Genomic DNA, 20,171 nt, shown 5'->3' on the forward strand with positions numbered 1-20,171 from the left:
TTTGGATATGATTGTTTCATAGGATGTTATTGATAGGCAATACTGATTGGATCCAGGGATCGTGTTGCTCACTTGATACCCTAAAGAAATCTAGAAATTAATCAATTTCAAACTCTAAGCATCAATGTTGTACAGTATTTTATCTTTTGCTTTTTAAAAATTGTCTATACTATTGTATATGTGTGGATATAGTTTTAACCACTTTTTGCTTTCTTGTAAACAAATGATTGCTTGTACACTGAAATTCACACATGGGTTAATCCCAGAGATTTCAGGTGCCTGTAGCTAGGACTCCTCCCCTCTCCTTGATCATAAAATTCCTTTGTGGTAAATGTGGTGATGTATACAACTTTTCTAACGATAAACTATTGGAAACCTTGATGCACTCTGCACTTCATATTTGCAGCTCCCCACAGATTCTGTATAATATCACTAGTGCTGTCATAAACCTTCAGAAAATAATGTTTTATTTTTGGTATATTCATATGTATTCAGTTAATATATGGCTGTTTCATTGATACTTTGGCTGGGTTCAGATCCAGATGATCAGAAACTTCAGCTTCCTGTTTTAAACTAATCAGAGTGCTTTGTTAAACTATCATGTGAGAGCAAAACAGCAACAGTTCATCCTGGTATGTTCTCAGTAACCACAATCTAATATAGATTGTGGGGCTCAAATGGAACAGCATTCCTCTGTATCCCTACCACCAAGCTTTTATGTCCTGTCAATGTCACTTTTGCATATAATTTCATTCCATGCTCACATTGTAGAGCAATTCAGACCCCTAATCTGCCATACCGGAGGAGATTTGCATAAGGCAGAGATTTCCTCCTGCCCAATGCTAAACAGCTTTGCCAGCCTCCATTTTGCAGGAAGCTCTGCTGTCATTGGGGGACCCAGTTGTCAAGGAATGCCTCAATGTACCTGCTCAAACAGCAGGAAGCAGTAAATTACTGCCAGCGAGATCCCCACCTGCAGCATTTCAAGGGCAGGGAGGGGCAGAGCTGGCACAGGATCTGATGTATCCACTGGATTTTGTGATGACCCTATCACAATCACATTAAAGGTGTATTTTGGTATGTCTCAGCTACTGAGAACTGTACCAAAACATTTGGAGAAGTATTCAGTGGATACGAAGTTCTCATCAACACATCAGTCTGAAAGGTGTGGATAAGGTCATCTTAAGATCTTGTTAAAGTGTGTGGCTGTGCTTTTGCTTTTCTGGGCTTTTATTGCTTCATCTGGTACCGTAGTATTTAAGTTTAGAAGTTAATTACAATTCTGAGATATATAAATGAAACTAAGTTTAGAAGCATGGGAACTTGATGCAAAAACTTTGAAAAAGATAAATATTATGTTCACTATTGGCTCTTGATAACCCTTTAAAAAAAACCATATACTTAAACTGTTTCATGAACTCAGGGGCGTTTTCAAGTTCTGTATGGATAGCTTCTGGAAGCCAAATTTTGACAAGGTTTTGCATGCACGACCTCCAGGATCTTGTTAGAGTGTCCATTAAGCTGAACATTTACGAAAAAGCCTTTGCTTTTTCTTTGCAATAGACACAGTACTGTAATTTTAAAAGCAAAATATTATGTACCAAAATAATGATGACACTTTCAAATGATGCAAATGTCTTGCCTTAGCCTTAAATTTTATTTTCACAACTTGAAATAATTTTGCATACCTTACATATTGCTAGCAATGTATACCTGCGTTCTTTTGGTTTCATTCATTCCTGATGATCATTAAGTGAGATTTAAAAATAAATAAACTTGAACACTCACATTTTATAATACACACAATTATCTGGTTTTTAATTTAATTAATGACAGGTACAGTGATACCTGAAATGTATTTTCACAATGAGTTTTATTGTGATTGAAAACCAATTAACTATAAGAAATGCAGCACAGTAAGATGGTGCCTAATTACATAGCTTGTGCTTTCATTTAGTTTATTGTCCAATTTTGTTGAACTTTTGTTTTGATATCAAACAATTGAAGCAACAAGCACTATTTACACATGGAGATTAATGGGTAGCAGTAACACAGGAGAATGTATTGCATTTTTATCTGTCTCCCACTGCTTATTTCTAGAAAGTAAAATTACCAGCGGCTTGATCCAGAACAAGGCTTATAGCAGAAAAGGACTTGGAACACAGAAGGCCAAATCATAATAACTGTCTTTGTGTCAAAATATTTATATTTTGACTTTTAAATTAATGATAATGATACTTTTTCCTTCACACTAATTCATGTTACTTAGAGTAAGGATTGCATCCATTTTCTTGGCATATTATTATTTTCCTAAAGATCTTTGCATCAAGTTCTGTGATGAAAACAAGATGACACCTACATTAAAACCAATCTCTTTAAGACTCTAATCACAATGTTTAAAAATGTGCTTTACATTAAGCAAAAAGAAACATTCCTGTGGGAGAATTAAAAGGTCTACAGTTCCATTACCAGATTACCAACTGGTGAATTCAGCTTTACTTAGGTTAAAGTCCTTAATGAAAACTATGCAGAACATCAAGATGTTTACAGCAGTTCAAATTGTGATTGATAAAATATGCTCAAGAGATAAAAGCTTCTGACTTGGTTTTACTAAATTTAGTACTTTAAGAAGCACCATAATGATTTATTTTCTTAAACGGTGATCCATTAGCTGCTAATGTATTTAGTTTTTTATGCACACAACAGATAAATAATTATTGGAGCAAGCCAAAAGCTAAATAGCCGTGGCTTCAAAGTAATCAATAATATTAAAGCATATTCACATCCACTTGGGCCATGAATTCTCTTGCTCAGAGTGTATCACTATGTTTAAATGCTCTAGTTCATAACAAGTAAAAGAATATATTATTACAATTAATTCCCCTATATTTTGTGTAATTCTAAAGCAGATGTGGCCAAAAGGGTGGCCTCCAGATATTGTTGGACAACAATTCCCATCACCATTGGAAATGTTGACTGGGCCTCATGTGAGTTGCAGTCCAATAACATCTGGAGAAAACCCTATTGGTTACCCCAGTCCAAAGAATCTGACCTAGTTTTCTATTAGACACTGACATATGGGTCTACAAGCTGGTAGCTCTAATTTATGCAATGTGTCCAGTAGCCGTCTGTTTTTTTTTGTTTTTTTGTTTTTTTTTTGACAAACAGTTGTCCCTGATTTAGATGGAAGACCATTTTTCAAATCAAGGGGGAATGGAAAGCAGCTCATTGTGCAGCGTGAGAAGAAAGGGCAAGGAACCTGTTTAAAAAACACTGTTAATACTGATTTCTTGCTGGGTATAAGCTAAACCTTAATTACATCAGAAGGGAATCTCTTCTTTCCATCTCAATCCAAGGAGGCTGAATTGATGTCTTGCATTGGTAATGGACTAGATGAGTGCAAATAAATTGGAGTTTAATACAGAAAAGACAGAGGTGCTCCTAGTGAAGAGAATGGCAGAGTAAGAAATAAAGGTTTACCTGTTTTGAATGGAGCAGCATTGTCCTTCAAGGCACAGATCCACAGTGTTCCTAGATCTGGTTCTGAGCCTGAGTGTCCAGGTGTTGGCAGTGGTTAGGTGCACTTCTATACGGCTGAGATTAATTGTGTTGATTCTATGAAATGTTAGATCTTGCTATGATAGGACCAGCTGGCAAGGAGGGTAATGCCATGGACCTGGCTGACCAGCAGTGGTGTCACAGCTCTGCACTGGAATAGTGCTGGACAGGATGGCAGTGAGGTCAGAACAGTCTAGGCATACTGGCATAGGCAATCTGCTGCTCCCATCAGTGTGCCTAAACACCCTGACCTTGCTGCTGCTCTGCCCCACACAGTCCCAGGAGCTCCTTGGCTATGATTACATGTGTCTTAGTTATTTTTCAGGTGAATTACTCTAGTCGGACATGCTCTATTCGGAACTGCTTTTGAAAAGTGTTTAGAAATTTCAGATAATCCACAATGCTGTGAGCCTGTGGCTACTCTGCTAACCAAGGCCAGTTTTGGGGAATATATGTGACTACAATTGCTTTACTAGCTGCTAGATCATTTCTAGGCACAACTGAAACCCACATAAATTGGAACCAGATTATAAAGGCTCCCTTTATTGGCAAGAGGTATATTAATATACAGGCAGGATGATATTGAAGATCGTCCTGCCTGTGTATTAATATACTTCTTGCCAATGTACTTCTTACCAATGGTAGGTGATGATTCTTGGAGAGGACTTTGGCCTATTGAGCCTATTTTCTCGCTGTAGGCCACTAGCAGAGGATTTTAGTCATCCGCTGTTTTGCTATTCTATTTTTAGCTGCTTATTCATAATTTTGATAATTGTTTTATTATATTGTTGTTTATTACTGTTAGATGCAGTTAGTTTACTGCATAACTGCAAAAATGGAGTAAATGGTAAAATAATAGGAGCACGCTGGTCAGGCACCAATATAAAAGGTTCAGTTTCATCAGTAACATATACTTTTCCACCAGAATATGAGCTTGGAGACTTATAGCTTTCCTAGCTGGGAAATACTACCTAAAATATAACATCACTGCTTAGCATATCTATCTGAGAATGAACTTTTTGTCACTGGCATCCAGCAATTAAACCACATTAATATGAGTTAATGCAATCTCACAGTCTCGTTAAAATAATTATTCATTAGCAGGTATTTTAGAAGCTTGCATAAGAAGTAGCCCTCCACTTGTATAAGTCCATTTCTTTTTGTCTGTCTAATTATTCCTTGTAGGTTCATCATGTTAATTTCAAGGTTACATTTTAATGGTTTTATAAATGGCACTTCCATTGCATGAAAATAAATGGACTGTACCAAGTTCCTCATCCAGGTGATAATATGTTGTCTCCTAGTTAAAGGGTTCACAAATTACTATCTTCAAAGTACATTCATAATCGTTACTTCAAAACCATGTTTGTAGAAACAATTGAGTTTGTATGCAATCTATTTAAGTTTGATAAACTGCATATTAATAGCTTTAACAATCTGTCACAGGTAGTCATTTTCATTCAAATTAGCAGTAGACTAATTTTGAGTGATTAATCTAGAAAACTCATTTTTGTCTACCACTTTTAACTTTTCTTCTTTATTTTCCTTCATCTATTTTTAAAATTCACCTGATGATGTCCTTTAAAGTATGCATAAGAGATGTTGCTGTTCTGAACCCCATATTAATTAGAATGGGTTTACCTCTAGATACTGCAACGAGGAAGAAACACATTTCATCGTTGGTGTTTTCTAATTATAAAATACCCTTTATCAAAAACTGGTATACAAAGAAATTAAAACTTACAGAAATGCATTCAGATTAAGAAGTATAAAACCTTCAACCAGTTAAAAAATCTTTACCTAAATCTAATACAATCATTATGAATATGTATACATTTTCTGCCATTTCATTAAGGAAAAATAGAGATCAAAATAAAACATTTCTTCAGCATCTAAACCGAATTACTGGTTTATGACATCTTTAAAAATATTTCTAGGGTACAGGTCAACAGTAAAGTCAATAGGGCATACAGAGCCTTAACCTCATGGAAACTGAAAGCTACATCATGACTGAAAATGAAAAACATAATAGTTTTAAGCCAGAAAATAAATATATCCCAATTCCCCAAGGAGCCCTCAAGAAAATAAACTTAAAAATATAAGACAGAAAGGCAGATAAAAAATACATTGTGAGATGTTTCTTTTAGAGGATATTTATTTATTTACTGCTTTCTTAACAGAAAGCCTTTAAGTGATTTGCAAAAAACATGTAAAGAAATGCAATAAATATGCTCAGAATCACAGATTTGACAGAATAGTGCTGTAGACAATTTTTATAGGAAATATTCATCTATTCTTGGACGCTACCAGAAGAAAAGTGATCAAAAAAGGGGGCCAAACCACTGCGAGATTACCAAAGGAGTGCAAGATGAAATTCGGAGCTAGCAAAGGAAACAGTACACAGGAGATACATGAACACAGCAGTGAGCTGTTTAATAATGGAGGAAGCAGAATTATCCACAGATTTTAGGTGAGAAACTAGAAGACTAGAATGGGAAAGAATTACATAAACTAGGTTGATATATGAATAAAGACTGAACAAACCTAACTTATTTTTTAGAAAGGGATGATACAGAAAATAGGCATCTTCCATGCATGAATGACAAATACTGATATATTTTTTTATTCCTTCCAATAGCACCTTAGAGACCAACTAAGTTTGTTATTGGTATGAGCTTTCGTGTACATGCACAGTTCTTCAGATACACTTCTTCGGGTATCTGAAGAAGTGTGCATGCACACGAAAGCTCATACCAATAACAAACTTAGTTGGTCTCTAAAGTGCTACTGGAAGGATATATTTTTTTTATTTTTTTCGACTACAGCAGACCAACATGGCTAACTACCTGTAACAAATCCTGAAAAAGAGTGTGATATGCATTAAAAAGGCATGAAAAAAAATTAGGCAGCCTTACTTCAGAGCCTAAGGGCCGTTTCACTGAAGATGTATTTTCCCTACATTGATATAATCTCTTTATATTGTTTACCAGAAAAATAGTGAAGTACTGTAAAAATACTATTGTAAATATAAAACAACTGGGTAGCTGCTATATCCAGCCAAAGCCCAAATGATTTAATGTTGTGTTGCACATGCTTTCCCCTTATTATATATGTTAGCAGATCAAGTACACAACAGAGACTGCAAACTACATATGGAATGTTGTGGAAAGGTATTCTGGATTGATATCCAAGATTACGGCAGCAATAAGTACCGGTACCTATTGGAAAGTCTCCACAGCTTGATCAAGTGCTGACTAAACTGTTGTTTTTTTATCATGTATTATTATTAGTTATTTACAAAGATATTGGAACCACTGTAGGATTACATATTTAAAAATAACATATCTCCACAGCTACATGCTGCCTGCACAACCTTAGAACACAGACCTGTAAGGCAAGTATACGGTGTAACTTCACAACTTTATTAACAAGTGCTTTAAGCTATGTAGTAATGAGCAACAAATAACATCAGGCTTGGAATAAAGGGCATCTCAATATTTTTATCTGTCGTCTTGGGCAACTATGGGTCAAATGCAATCTCCTGATCTCATAGTCAAATCACCTGAAGAAGAGTAAGGAAGTCTGTTTCCCCACCCTCAGCAGGGTGGTTCCTTCAGGTCCTAAGAACTTCAGACAAAATAACCCCTCAAGCAGGACAGCAATGTGAGGTTGTTAACCCAAGCGTGTCTCCACTGCTTACCTTAGTTCCCTGCCCACTCTAAATGTCAAGTTGTAGCAGCAAGCTAAAATCAACTAGAAGTCAATTATCCACCTGCACCCCAATCTGAACAGTGTGGACCAGGCAAAAACAAAGACAACAGCAGGTCAATCAAAGGTGCCCTCCCAATCCTAAAGGCAACTCACTAATTCTGTACTGTTCACTGTGTGTGGCAAGGAGGATGGTGCTTCTTGAGAGTGGTGCCTCCTCTATAAAGGGATTGATCTATTGGCTATTGAAGTGGCATGAGTTTTCCTGCCTCTCCCTCTCACTGGAGGGAAGCCCCATGAGACTTCTTCTGCTTCAATTAATAATGAATATTACCAAGACATGAAATACTATGACAATATATGATTAGCTAACTATTAAGCAGCCATTAATCTCTTAGAAGTCATTGCTCCAGATTTAGCTGATTACCAGGTTGGACCAGTACTCTTTGGAGAAAGAGGATGAAATTAACAGATTGGTATATTTCAAGGCACTAGTCCATGGGTAGGCAAACTAAGGCCCGGGGGCCGGATCCGGCCCAATCAGCTTCTAAATCGGGCCCACAGACGGTCCGAGAATCAGCGTGTTTTTACATGAGTAGAATGTGTCCTTTTATTCAAAATGCATCTCTGGGTTATTTGTGGGGCACAGGAAATTGTTCACCCTCCCCAATATAGTCCAGCCCCCCACAAGGTCTGAGGGACAGTGGACCGGCCCCCTGCTGAAAAAGTTTGCTGACCCTAGTATACTTCCATCAGTACAGTGTGGACCATTAGGTTGATTTGTACTCATAAACATGGAAAAAATACTGGATTTCAGAAAGAAATAATTTCTGGAATGGATGGTAGGCATCTGCCTGTCTGGTATTGAAATGTAGAGATACAGGCTTGTGTGATGCCACATGAACTACTGCTAGCAGTACACAGGCTCCCCAAATTGTCCTTTTAGGGTGTGTCTCTATTTACTAACAAAGGTATAGTGCCTTAGAGCTACTTGCCAGTGGCAGCAAAGACTGGATCCAAGCCCTTGATTTTTATTTCACCTTTAATTAAAATTGTGGTGTTGTCAATTGAATTGAACGAATTAACTGGATTCACACTTTCAATTACATAATTAATTTTTAAATGGTTTATATGCACCCTGTGACAGAATATACAGCAAAATATTTATCTGTAGATTTTGACAGACAGGAAATCCAAAATAATTCTAAGAACAAAATGCACTTTGAACAGGGAGCTTATATCAGTCTAAAAGCTAAATGCATTTTCAGAAAGGATTACATTTTCTTTGGCAATTTATTTTATTGACAAAGCATATTTCATCAGATATTGCATTGCATTTTGTAGACAAATGCATGTTGTCAAACATCCTATTTCCTTTGTTGGATGAAAAAGGTTTGTTTTTCACATTCTTTTCTCGTCTGGTGAATACACTCAATGCTATAAAACAGTAAGTTATGTGGAAGAAATGTTTCATTATAATTTTGTTAGACTGCTATATAGATACAGGGTAGCAGACAGAACGCAGACTTATGATATGTTTGGAGAAAATTAACTTTAAGCACTTTATGGATATAATGTGATTTGAATACAGTGGTTGTGATTTATTTTCCTCTACTTTTATTTTGAAGAGCAGGTACACTGGACAGATACTCTCAGCTTTCCCCCAATGAATTTTCAAAGGCTAGGATAAGCCATCAATGGGTAATGTTCTCAAGAATGTGCCTGCAGTGAAATAGGGAATCAAAGGACTGTGGAGGGTAAATTCTAGTATTCACACCCAACAATCCCAGTTCACTACAACATGCAGTGTATAAACACAACCAGCAAAAAAAGTGTATTGAAACATTTAAGGTTAATTAAATTTCTGAGTGTGTGAACTTCCTAAAAAAGCACTGAATACAAAAGAGAATCCAAGTCCATAAAAAATGTTGGTATATGGACCATTTGCTATCTTGCACTATCTGGAAACATTCCCTACAATTATTTAAGAAAGAAGGTTTAGATTTATTCATATGGATAAAAAACTTTCACATTCTTTTTTTATTTACAAAATAGAAAAATAAAGAGAAAAGTAGTTAACAAAAATATTGCTTGATTGCTCTACACTGCTCAAATATCCTTTAGAAACACACAAAGAATAATCTTAAATGTGTATCTCTATGTTATATGCTTCCTTGATAGTTTTATAAGTGATAAAAAATATGTTGCACACAAATACTTTGCAACCCATGCAGTTGAGTCTTATCTGAGAAATTGAATAGTGATAATATCTGAGGCCATCATGATTTCAGATGTAAGCTAGCAAGATCATGTCAACAATCATGTGCCGGTCTTGAAGCTCAGTCATTTTTCCAAGCCTCAACACACATAAATGTGATGGAAGAAGTGGTTGTTCTATGGTATACAACTAGCATTTCCTTTTAATTTATAGCTCAACTCCTTGCCTCCTTTTGAGATTTTTCACCTTGTCTCCTTTTGAGATTTTTCACCTTTGCTTAAAAGGCTCTACAAAAAATAGCAATTTGGGGTCAGTCCAATAAACATTTTGAGCAAACCATTGCAAGTGAGGGATAATTTTTCATGTAAAGGCATTTCCTTTCCAAAAAGAAATGAATAATCCAGAAATTTACTCTAAATATAAATAATTTACCAGGGTTTATAAAAAAAACCAAACCTGATTATATAACAAAGCAAAACAAGAAATAACATATGAATACAATCTAAGAGAACAAAAAACCCCATCAGATTACAACTTTGAAAGGTACACAGGTATCATCACACTGCACTACCTTAATGCATTTCTAATTTCAGTTAGCGATAGCTGAACTCCCCTTGGCTCACTTCAATTTCCACTTGCTTCTTGCCATCATTCTTTGTGAGAACTTGAAAAAATTGACGAGATTTCACAAGATTGCAAAAGCAAGTGGAATCAATGTTCCTTCTCCTTGGATCATCATGAATCACGAATCTGCCCTTCTCTTCTTCCAGTTATGGTGATAGGCAGTATCACTAACATTGAGATAAATGTTTTGTGCATGGTACCTGTAAGCACATGTACAGCATAGTACTACCTGTCACTTACCCATCAAGGGCCAAAATGTTACCTTGAGCAGCAGAAGGGGTAGAGATAAAGGTGGTGGTGGGCCCTTCATGATATAAGCAGAGTGTCCACTTCATTCTAAGAAGTGAATCCAACTAAGAAGTGCAGATTCAGAGCCCCGTGTCCTGAAGGAAGCCCTTTGCAGCCGAAGCAACTCTATATGAGGCAGCCACAGGTTCCACCCCTTGCCCAACCTCAAACTTAACAAAGCCTTTACCCATCTCTTGTGAAAGCACAAACGGATGCTTTGCCCCTTTGTGTTTGGCACCTGGGCTACATGACCATTTCCAGCTGAAGAGCTGTGGAATCTTGGATTCAGGCTCCGCATCCCAAAAAGGTAGTCAGAGCTGGCAGAGGTCAATCTGTAAGGCAGCCAAGGATATATAGCTGTGTATGCCCAGCAGTCACTGCTAAGTAAGTTTGCTGGCATAGGCACATAATGGCCACAGCACATGCAGGGTGGGCCACAAGAATGTACACAGGAGACTGGTATTGGGTTGAATTAGGCCACAACCTTATTGATTACAGGAAATAGTAGATTTGGCTAAGGCACTGGGCATGTATCCAGCATCAGGCAGCCTGCCTGCTACCTGATAGGTTGAGGAGTCACCGCTAATATGGATTGGGTGCTGTGACCCCTTACAGGCTGCCAATGGGCAAGGTGTGTTGCCCCATCCGTCCCTCTGTGAACTCCTGGACAGAGTCACCTCTTTTGGACCCCTCCCTCCAATGGGGTCCAGGATAAGTCCAATGCCTTATCCTCCAGTTATGATGGTTGCTATGAGGTAGGCGAAAACCTGAAAGCCAACTTGCTTGCAGGAGAAAATTCCTCCCTGGCCCTGAATATGGAGATTAAGTAAACCATAGCAAGGTCCACACGACACACCCGTTCCACTATTGTGTATGTTCCTAACAGACTGGGTGGTTCAATGGATAATCCGGCAATAAAGAGCCAAGGGGGAGGCTTAAATAGGCGTCCAAGCCCCTGCCTCTGATTGGCATACCAGAGAGACCACTGAGGCTGGAGGTGGGTGGCGCCAGGTAACCTTCCCCTCCCCTGCCATGTTTGAAGATGGCGACCTCCATGGACCTACCGTGCCCAAGCCATGTGGCAAACATCATCCACCCTGAGCCCCAGGTAAGCAGTTATTTTCCAGATTCTTTTTTATTGGTGAAGTATTTAAATGGTAAAATAGTAAACCAAGTGATATAGGAAATTCTAGAGGAGTAGCCATGTTAGTCTGCAGCAAAAAAACCAAAGTAACACAAAGTCTTAGTCCTTCAAAGTTTATGCATTAGTAAAATTTGTTATTCTTTAAGATGTCAAAAGACTCTGAGTGAAAGAACTGTATGTGGTTTAAGCCTCTTTATATTTATCTGTCTTCAGAGTTGATTATGTTACAGCTGTAGGGTGGATAAAGTATCATTAGTTACCAAGCAATCTATGAAATCGAAACAAATGTCTGAACTAAATCAGAAACAGTAATGATTACTGTTCCATTTGTGTCATATAGTTAAATGCACAATAATTCATTGATGAGACTAGAAATGTTTGCTAACCAGCACAGGGTAACGAGAGGCATATGCATTACCAACAGTACTTATGGCCATGTTTTCTGGCCTCATTATCACTGTAAGATTTCTTAGTAAACAATTAGTAGTTAGCCAATTCAGAGAAACTGTTATTATTATTTTGAAGCAGCTACATACTTTGGATTTAATGACTAAGAGAACATAAACAGATGCATCTGTTACTAAGGAGACAGAGTGGAAAACAGGTAAACCATATTCCATATTCTAAGCTAAGAAAAATTATTTGATTTTGGGATAACTATTTATTTTATACATAAACTGTCTATTACAGCTTTTTTCCAATTATCCTGTCGTCTACAATATTTATTTACAGCCTAGGGCACTACAGCTAAAATGTGTAAGTGCATTAGCCACAGCACTGAGAATACATTCAAGTTAGAAGAGGACAACCACATTTCATTATCATATGGAGTTCTCTTCCCCCAAAGTCACACAGGGCAACAAACTTCCACTTCACATTAAGGTGAGGAGTCTGAAGTGGCTGTGAGTGACTGACAAGGAAAACGTCTAGGTATCAAAATGTGCATCATTTTGCACTTACATTAAATTAGGGTTATCTCCGGAATTTCTGAGACATAGCTGGTATTCAGCCTTCGTAAACAGCATCTGGGCAAAAATTGCTGAAATGCCTGGAAATATCCGGACGTATGGTCAGGGCTGTCTTAAGCATATGCAGTGCCAGGGTGCAAGGATCCGCCAGGATCCAATGCCAGGCTCGCAGGAGGGTGGAGCTGGCTGGCAGCCTCAGCGTCTTGCTGGCTTGGTCACCCCTGAACTTGCGGCACAGAGCCGCCCACAGCAGAAGACCCCATTGCAGCGCTCTGACCAGAAGGCGGGCTCCTCTCTGGACTCAACTTTTGGGCCCGAGACTCTCAGCCTGGTGCCCCTGAGAGCCCAGCAGCCAGGTGCCCCACAGCCCTAGTGCCTATGGGTAAGATGGCCCTGCAGATGACAACCAATGTCAGAAGTCTAGATTTCAGCAAATTTAATTAAAAATAGCTCAAAAACTATTTTTCTTAGTTTTACTTAGCTTCTGAGCTATTGGGCAGAACTTTTCAATCTCTTTTAAACAAAATGTCCAACTTGGTAAAGGGATTATCAGTGCCAGTGTGACAATGCCACCTGATCTGCTGAACTAGGAAACTTCACAGAACGGGAAGCTGAGATGTCTTCTTACAAATGTGAATACTGATTATGTCAGCAGATGCAAATGACCAACTCAGCAAAATTTGTGGCCACTGTGCACAGGCTTGCCAGTAATTTTACCTTTGATGACACACACATATACACAGGTCATAAGAAGAGATTCAAAGTTTTGTCTTACTTAACACAAAAATAGTATGGATATGTTTATTTGTATACTATTATTAGCTATAGTTTACTTGCAATCTAGCAAAAGCCTATGTAAGTAAATAACATACAAATTATAAAGGGTTGAATATAGTCTTATTCCACCAATGAACTCGAGGCCTCCTTCCATTCACTGGATTGGAATCCAGTGGTAGCTTCTCCCTGGAAGGAAGAGGGGAAGTAATTTTTCCCACTCTCTCCTTTCCCCTACACTACTTCCCCCGGCATTTCCAAGAGGTGTACAGGGGATTACAGGAAGAACCAGTGAAAACTGCCTCTGCAGTCCCTTCCTTCAGTGTCAATAGAACTCTGCAAATCTGGATCTAACACATTATATATTAAAAATAATAATGGGAATTATTTTACTGAGCTACCATCGTTTCAATAATGTTTATAATGCTAGGTATTGCTACATGCACTTTAATCTCCGAGCGATGAGAAATTTCAGGAGTGCCAACTCATCCCTTGGGTTTATTTCCACATATTGTGGAATTGTAGAGTTGGCAGGGACCCCAAGGACCATCTACTCCAACCCCTAGGCTGAGCATAATAAAGAAAAGCTTGCAGAATTAAGGCTGTGTACATGCCATAAATTTAAAGCACATTTAAAGCAAAATTTGCCCAAAGAATCCTGGGATCTATCACTTGGACACCACAGAGCTACAGTTCCCAGCAATCTTAACAAACTACTGTTCCCAGGCTGCTTCTTTTTTTTGGGGGGGGGGGGGTAAAATGCACTTTCAATATCATGTTCTCTATTATGTTTCAAGAATTCAGCAATTCAAGCCTCTGAGATTCTTCCAAGTCCAGTTCAAGGCAAGACAGTCTCCTTTCCCCCTGGTCTAACTATTCTTTTACTTAGCAGTGACACTGTCTTCAACCAGGGGTTGGGAGAGATGCCTGCCTATTTCATCACACCTTCTGAAGCTCCAGCTAGTGGTTTCTGAGACAGTCTCCTTACTTGACAGACTTGGCTGTTTTATGTTGCTTTCACAGGAGAGAGAGGGGGTGACTTCATGAAAAGCTTTCTTATGTAAACCCCACCAGCAGCATTGGCTCCTGCTGCTCCTCAAATCAGTGTTCCTGATTATTATGTCCAGCTAGCAATCTCTCACTTCTGTTTGTGCACATGGAACATGCCCTCCATCCTGCATATTCGGCACAATCCTTTAGTTATACATACAATTCATGATTCATGAAAGCCATAGGGGTGCACAACTCTCTCTGCCTCTCAAAATACAAGTGTTTGTTTAACTGCACTAACACTCACAATGTTCACACATAATACTAAGCAAAACCATGCTTTAGCAAAAATAGACAAATAGGCAGGTTTGTGGAGCAAACATCATGGCTACAGTGTTCCTCCCCCAGTCCTGCTGCTGCCTTGTTACCTGGGCCTAAGCCATGGTTTGTTGTAGATTTATGTCTGAAGCTGTGCTCATGGTTTGTCTCATTCCAGGCAAACCCAGCGGCGTAGCTAGCCACTCGGGTGCCTGGTGCGGGGGGGGGGGGGTGTCCTGCACCTGGGGGAGAGCCCCTCCGCCATGTGGAGTCTCTCCGCTGCCTCCCCCTCAGTTGTATGGTGGCTGTGGGAGAGAGGCAGTAGGCAGACGCAAGTTCCATGCTGCCGTTTCAAGCAGTGCGGAACCTGCAGGCACCTATGCCACCACGTCACTCCTGAAAAGTTTCATGAGCCCATTTTTTAAAAAAATCATTTTGTCACACACCCCCCCCCCAGTGATGACACTGAGGCGACCCGCACACCCCCTTCCTCCACCACTGGGAAAACCACAAACTGTAACCAAGGCTTATTTTTGTTTACCTCTTGTGGTTTGTCTGTCAGTAATATCATGGAAGAAGTGTCTCCAGTTACCCCACCCTTTGCCCTTGGACCAGCAACTCAATGTTCAGAATGTTGCTTGTTTTACTGTAACACATGTTATGATCAGCTCCAGGAAATCTCGTAAGATCTGGGCAAATGGTACACAAATAAAGGAAAACAAGCTTTCATAAATATTCACAAGCATGATCTACAATTTAGGTTCAATTTCCTACCTCATGACATTTATTTATTTTCTTAGTTACTCACTCATCCACTGTATACACATAGGCCACTGAATAACACCTGTTCTCTGGGCAACTCACAAGACATAACAGAATAAAATACAAAACAAACAAGAGGCAAAAAGCACTCAGTCCCAAATGCTTCATTGTTCAGTGCAAATACTAAGATTCATATTTTCTTCATTTGGGCAAGAACATAAATTTTTAAAGGAGACGTCTTGATTTTTATTTTTATTTTTTTACAACGCTTATTAACCATGGTAACATCATATGGTACTCAGTTTCCCTCCCCAGAGTTTCCTTCTCCATGATAACATCCTACCCTTGTCAATCTAAGTTTCCCCTCAGCAGCACAACCTTTCCCATCTCAACTTCTAAACCAACAAATAGGTCACAATATCTCCATCCCAAGACTACCCTCTCTTCCACCCACAACTTCCCCACAAAAGACAGTGATACATATATTCCCACCCCAGACCATCCTCTTTCCCACCCACAACTTCTTGCCAAATGAACATTGAGAACTCTCCTCCCCCTATTTCCCTTTCTCTCTCTCCTGAATGAAAGAAAGAAAGCCTTTCTCGGTGCCAGGGAGAAAGGGGAGAGTGGAGCCCCCTGGCAGGTCATGGCAGCATCTCTCCCTTTGGTCCTTTGAGAAGACCCATTTGGGCTCTGAGGTAGATTGGGCTCTTGTAAGGGCCAGCTTCCAAGTACTGGCTCAGCCTCCAAGCCTCTAGCACCATCCAGTGGCTCAGACTGTCATCACAGAGCGAGTTGCCTTCAGTTTTGTTTTATCTAATTGTTTTATCTAATTCCCTCATTTTAAAGAAAGTTCCTCCTCTGAAATAAAATATTACTGTGCTGGGCCTTCTACACAATTTCCAACTCACATATATGATGAACCTAGTAGTGCTGTGGTTGCTCTCAAGCAGTAAGGCAACATTTAAATATCAAACCAATTCCTGAGCACAGTTCAATACAATCAAAGGTTGCAGTCTTTGTTGTTGGATCCATAACTAACTTCTAAAGCATAATCATTTACTATATTATTATTATTATTTCTTATTTGTCCTGACTGGAATGTACTTTTATCAAGTAGAGATCAAAATTAGTATTCTGAAACAGTAATTAGCACAGATGGAAGATGCACCTACATGATCTTCTACATTTTAAGTGAGTTTTAGCATGTACAGTGAATTTGTAAAATGATCAGCTACAGAGGTTATGCTATCTTTATCTTCTTGAGGTGTTACCAACCCAGTCAAGTTGGTTTAGTGGACACACTAACACAGAATGTTAATGTAAGTAATTAGATAGAATGCCAGAGCATATGTACTACAATATAATTAAATAATGGAGTGTCTTTCAAACATTTTAGCTACTAGTTGTTAATTTTTGCACTGCAAACATTTCATTTTTAAATGGAAATTCACAATGTTATCAATATAGAAACTGACTGGATAAAGTTACTTGACTGTTTTTGTATTATTTAATGGCAGCAGCAATAAAAGTAGCAACAGCATCAGTTTCCACAAAGAAGTTCCAGACTGATACAAGGACATTCTTTGAGGGTGAACAAATTCAAGAATGTAAATCCAAGCAGGCACAGCTAAGAAATAAAATTTTCCCCACCAAAACGGTTTGATCAGGTTCAAATGAACTGCCAAGGAAAATGCTAGATAATACTAGAAAATGCTGTTGGTGGGTTTTTGTTTTTGTTTTTTAAAAGTAGTTTCTGTAGATGACTTGAAAGATAATTTGTAAAAGCTCATGAAGAAGCAATATGAGGCAGTACCGGGTTAAAGCTACAAACAGAGCAGCACACAATCCACTTACCAGAATGGTGGATTTCCAACACCCCCCCAATAGGTCTCTCAGAGATTGTCCAACCAGTACAAAGCGACAAAGAGTCCAGACTTCTTAGCCAATGAACAGCAACACGTAGCTGCCAAAGAGAAGGGTGGTATATAAGAAACAGAGAACAGTAGGGTATCTACTTATCTGTATATATCTACAGTGGAACCTCGGGTTAAGAATTTAATTCATTCTGGAGGTCCGTTCTTAACCTGAAACTGTTCTTAACCTGAGGTACCACTTTAGCTAATGGGGCCTCCTGCTGCCACTGCACGATTTCTGTTCTCATCCTGAAGCAAAGTTCTTAACCCGAGGTACCACTGTACCTGTAAATCTCAAGAGGAAACTTGTATGATGACATCTAATAGTTTCTCTCCCTATCTGCTGCACATCTACCTTTAAACTGAATATGATGCTACCTTGGGGGTGTGTGTGTGTGTTTGTGTGAATGAAGGTATGTGCACAGCTACATCAAGGGAATATTTTCTGTGTAGCTGGCTGAGTGTGTCATGAAGGTGAAAAATAATGCAGGACCTAACAAGTAGAAAGAGACTACAATATGATTCTAAGGAACAGGCAGTGCTGGGATGGAAACTCTCTAGACCAGGAAAAAGTTACATGTCATAAGTCATATGACGTGTCATTACTACATAGTGAGAAAGTGAGAATACAAAGATTGGATTTCTTTTTCTTTTTCTACTTGTTGGAAAACAGTGGTTCTCACTTCCAAATAAAAGTGGTTATCTGTTGGGTGCTTGCATAGATTAACAGATTATCTGAGAATCAATAATGAGTTATTTTGCTTGCCAAAATCAAAGGACAAAACAAACAAAGAAATTCACTTGTTCACAGTATCATGGATGGCAGCAAGCAATTACAGAAAGCATACCTTTAACAGGTGATTCGTTTTTGTTTTGTTTTTTTAAAAAAGAGACCATCAGATAAAATTATTTCCCCTTAATGTTGATCTGGTTTCATTCATATTTCTATATGGAATTAACAGACTTTGTTGCCATTTACAGTAGAACGTACTAATACTGGTGAAGTGATTAAACTTACTATCACTAGAAAGGAACAGACACGATAATATTTTAGATCTCTTATTGTTCATAAAACAGCAAACAGTTAAATACACAGCACAGAATACACAGTGGCACTACATTGAAAAAAACAAAAAACTACATGAAGCCACAGAAACGAGCAGTTCTTACACACAACTCCTCAAGGATATTCAGAAATGCCATAAATTGTATTTTCATTTCAAGTTGGATTGAAAATAAAAGTAAGCAATGTATGAAAATGGATCTTTGCTATTGAGATGATGGAAGTACAAACTAGCACTTGTAAGAATAAAATGCACATGTAAGTAGTTACACAATTAAGACAACTGTTTGACCTAATACTCATTACATAGTACTACACGCTGTAAGTATTCCTTCAGTTCCTTTATGTATTTAAAGTTATGTTTTACATCAGTACATCTAAGCCAGGAAGGAATTGCCTAGTCTCAGAAGAGTGAGAGAGTGAGACCACCATTTAATGGCAAGTAGATTGTTACTCACTGGAAGTTAAACGTAAAGAAGTAGCTGTTCCACACCCATTGCTCCAGTGCTTAGCTACTTGTTGAGCATGCTTTTGGTTTGGAAAACGAGATTTGAAGATATGTTATAGGGTATTTTCACTCAAGGGCTTCTAATACATAGTGAAAATAAGCTTCACTATGTGATGAAGTGCTCCTAATGCATGGCTCAACACATGAAATATCTAATTGGTGAAATTTAAAGCATAGCAGAATTTAAAAGCAGCCACCCACTGCACCTGTTAATGCAAACCCAAACTACCTTTGTAGGTCAAGGTGGTCAGATCCCCCTAACATTTTTGTTCACCTTTTTACCTATTTGTTCACACCTGCACATTGGCTAAGGATGGTCCGGCTTCCCAGAATAAAGAACACTAGCAGCAGTAGAGAACAATCTTATTGGTACAAATAAGAATGTCAGTCTGGAGAGAATGATGTCCAGTAGTAGCCCTGCCTTTTGCCTGCTCAGAGCCTTCCCTTCCCAAGCTATCATGAGGTCTCAGCTGCAGTTTCTAGCACCTTTGTACCAGCATTCCTTATATTGAGGCACATACAGCCAATATGCTGTGGGTGCTAATATGGAATCTTTAGTACAGTTGGTACGTATGCATAGTACGAGAATATTTTAGTGTCTTGCACATGTTAACAAACAGAGGAAGAATAAATAAATAAATAAATAAATAGTCCAATGTTGAGACTGTTCTGTTTCCTGATTCCTACTTTACAAATGGGAAGGTGGCTCTCCATTCAATAGAAAAGATAAAAACGGAATCCAGCTGCTCACTGCAGGAGGTAGCATGTAAATATTCCGTAATATAATTTGTTACATCAACACACAGAGGGCTTGATTCTTTTTAATTATAGCCACTTTACACCGCTGCAGTACCATCATCTTTGTCGCAGTTACTCCAGATTCATAGCGGCATAGCTGAGGGGAATTAAGCCTAAAATATCCTAATAAAATTTGTCATCTACTGTTAACTGCATTAATGGCAGATATAATCATATGTTAGTATTGTATTACAAGATAACAATATCACTGCAGATTAAAATGGAAAACAGAGAGCTATTCAGTTGTACATAATTTAAGCAATCATTTAAAAAAATCAATTAACAGGTTGGAGTGTTCTCCAAGCTCAATTTCTTTTTAATTAAAATAATAAATTCATATGTCTAATTTTTAAAAAGCATTATTGGAGGAAGGGAAAGTGTTAATTGGCGGACTTCTTTGTTCAGTTTAACAAATACAACATGAATACAAAATGTAGCTCTAGTAAGCTCAGACCCTGAATCCAATTAAACCCTAAAGATATCCCCTTCATTCCCAAATCCTAGAGGGCAGAATGATTAAAATGGGACTGTTCT

The 20,171-nt window shown here is 38.4% G+C and overlaps 1 protein-coding gene across 11 annotated transcripts in view; it reads right to left on the minus strand.

The window, feature by feature from the left end:
- The window catches only part of TENM2 (teneurin transmembrane protein 2), a 709,050-nt gene extending 691,732 nt beyond the window's left edge, over positions 1-17,318 (minus strand). For all 11 annotated transcript variants that reach the window (XM_083596571.1, XM_083596570.1, XM_083596589.1 and 8 more), the window contains exon 1: positions 17,210-17,318. The gene's annotated coding sequence lies outside the window, so the exon portion shown is untranslated. The remainder of the gene's footprint in view (positions 1-17,209) is intronic.
- Between the last annotated feature and the right edge of the window lie 2,853 nt (positions 17,319-20,171).

Source organism: Podarcis filfolensis (assembly GCF_964270895.1).
Source record: "Podarcis filfolensis genome assembly, chromosome: 2".
NCBI classification, from domain to species: domain Eukaryota; kingdom Metazoa; phylum Chordata; class Lepidosauria; order Squamata; family Lacertidae; genus Podarcis; species Podarcis filfolensis.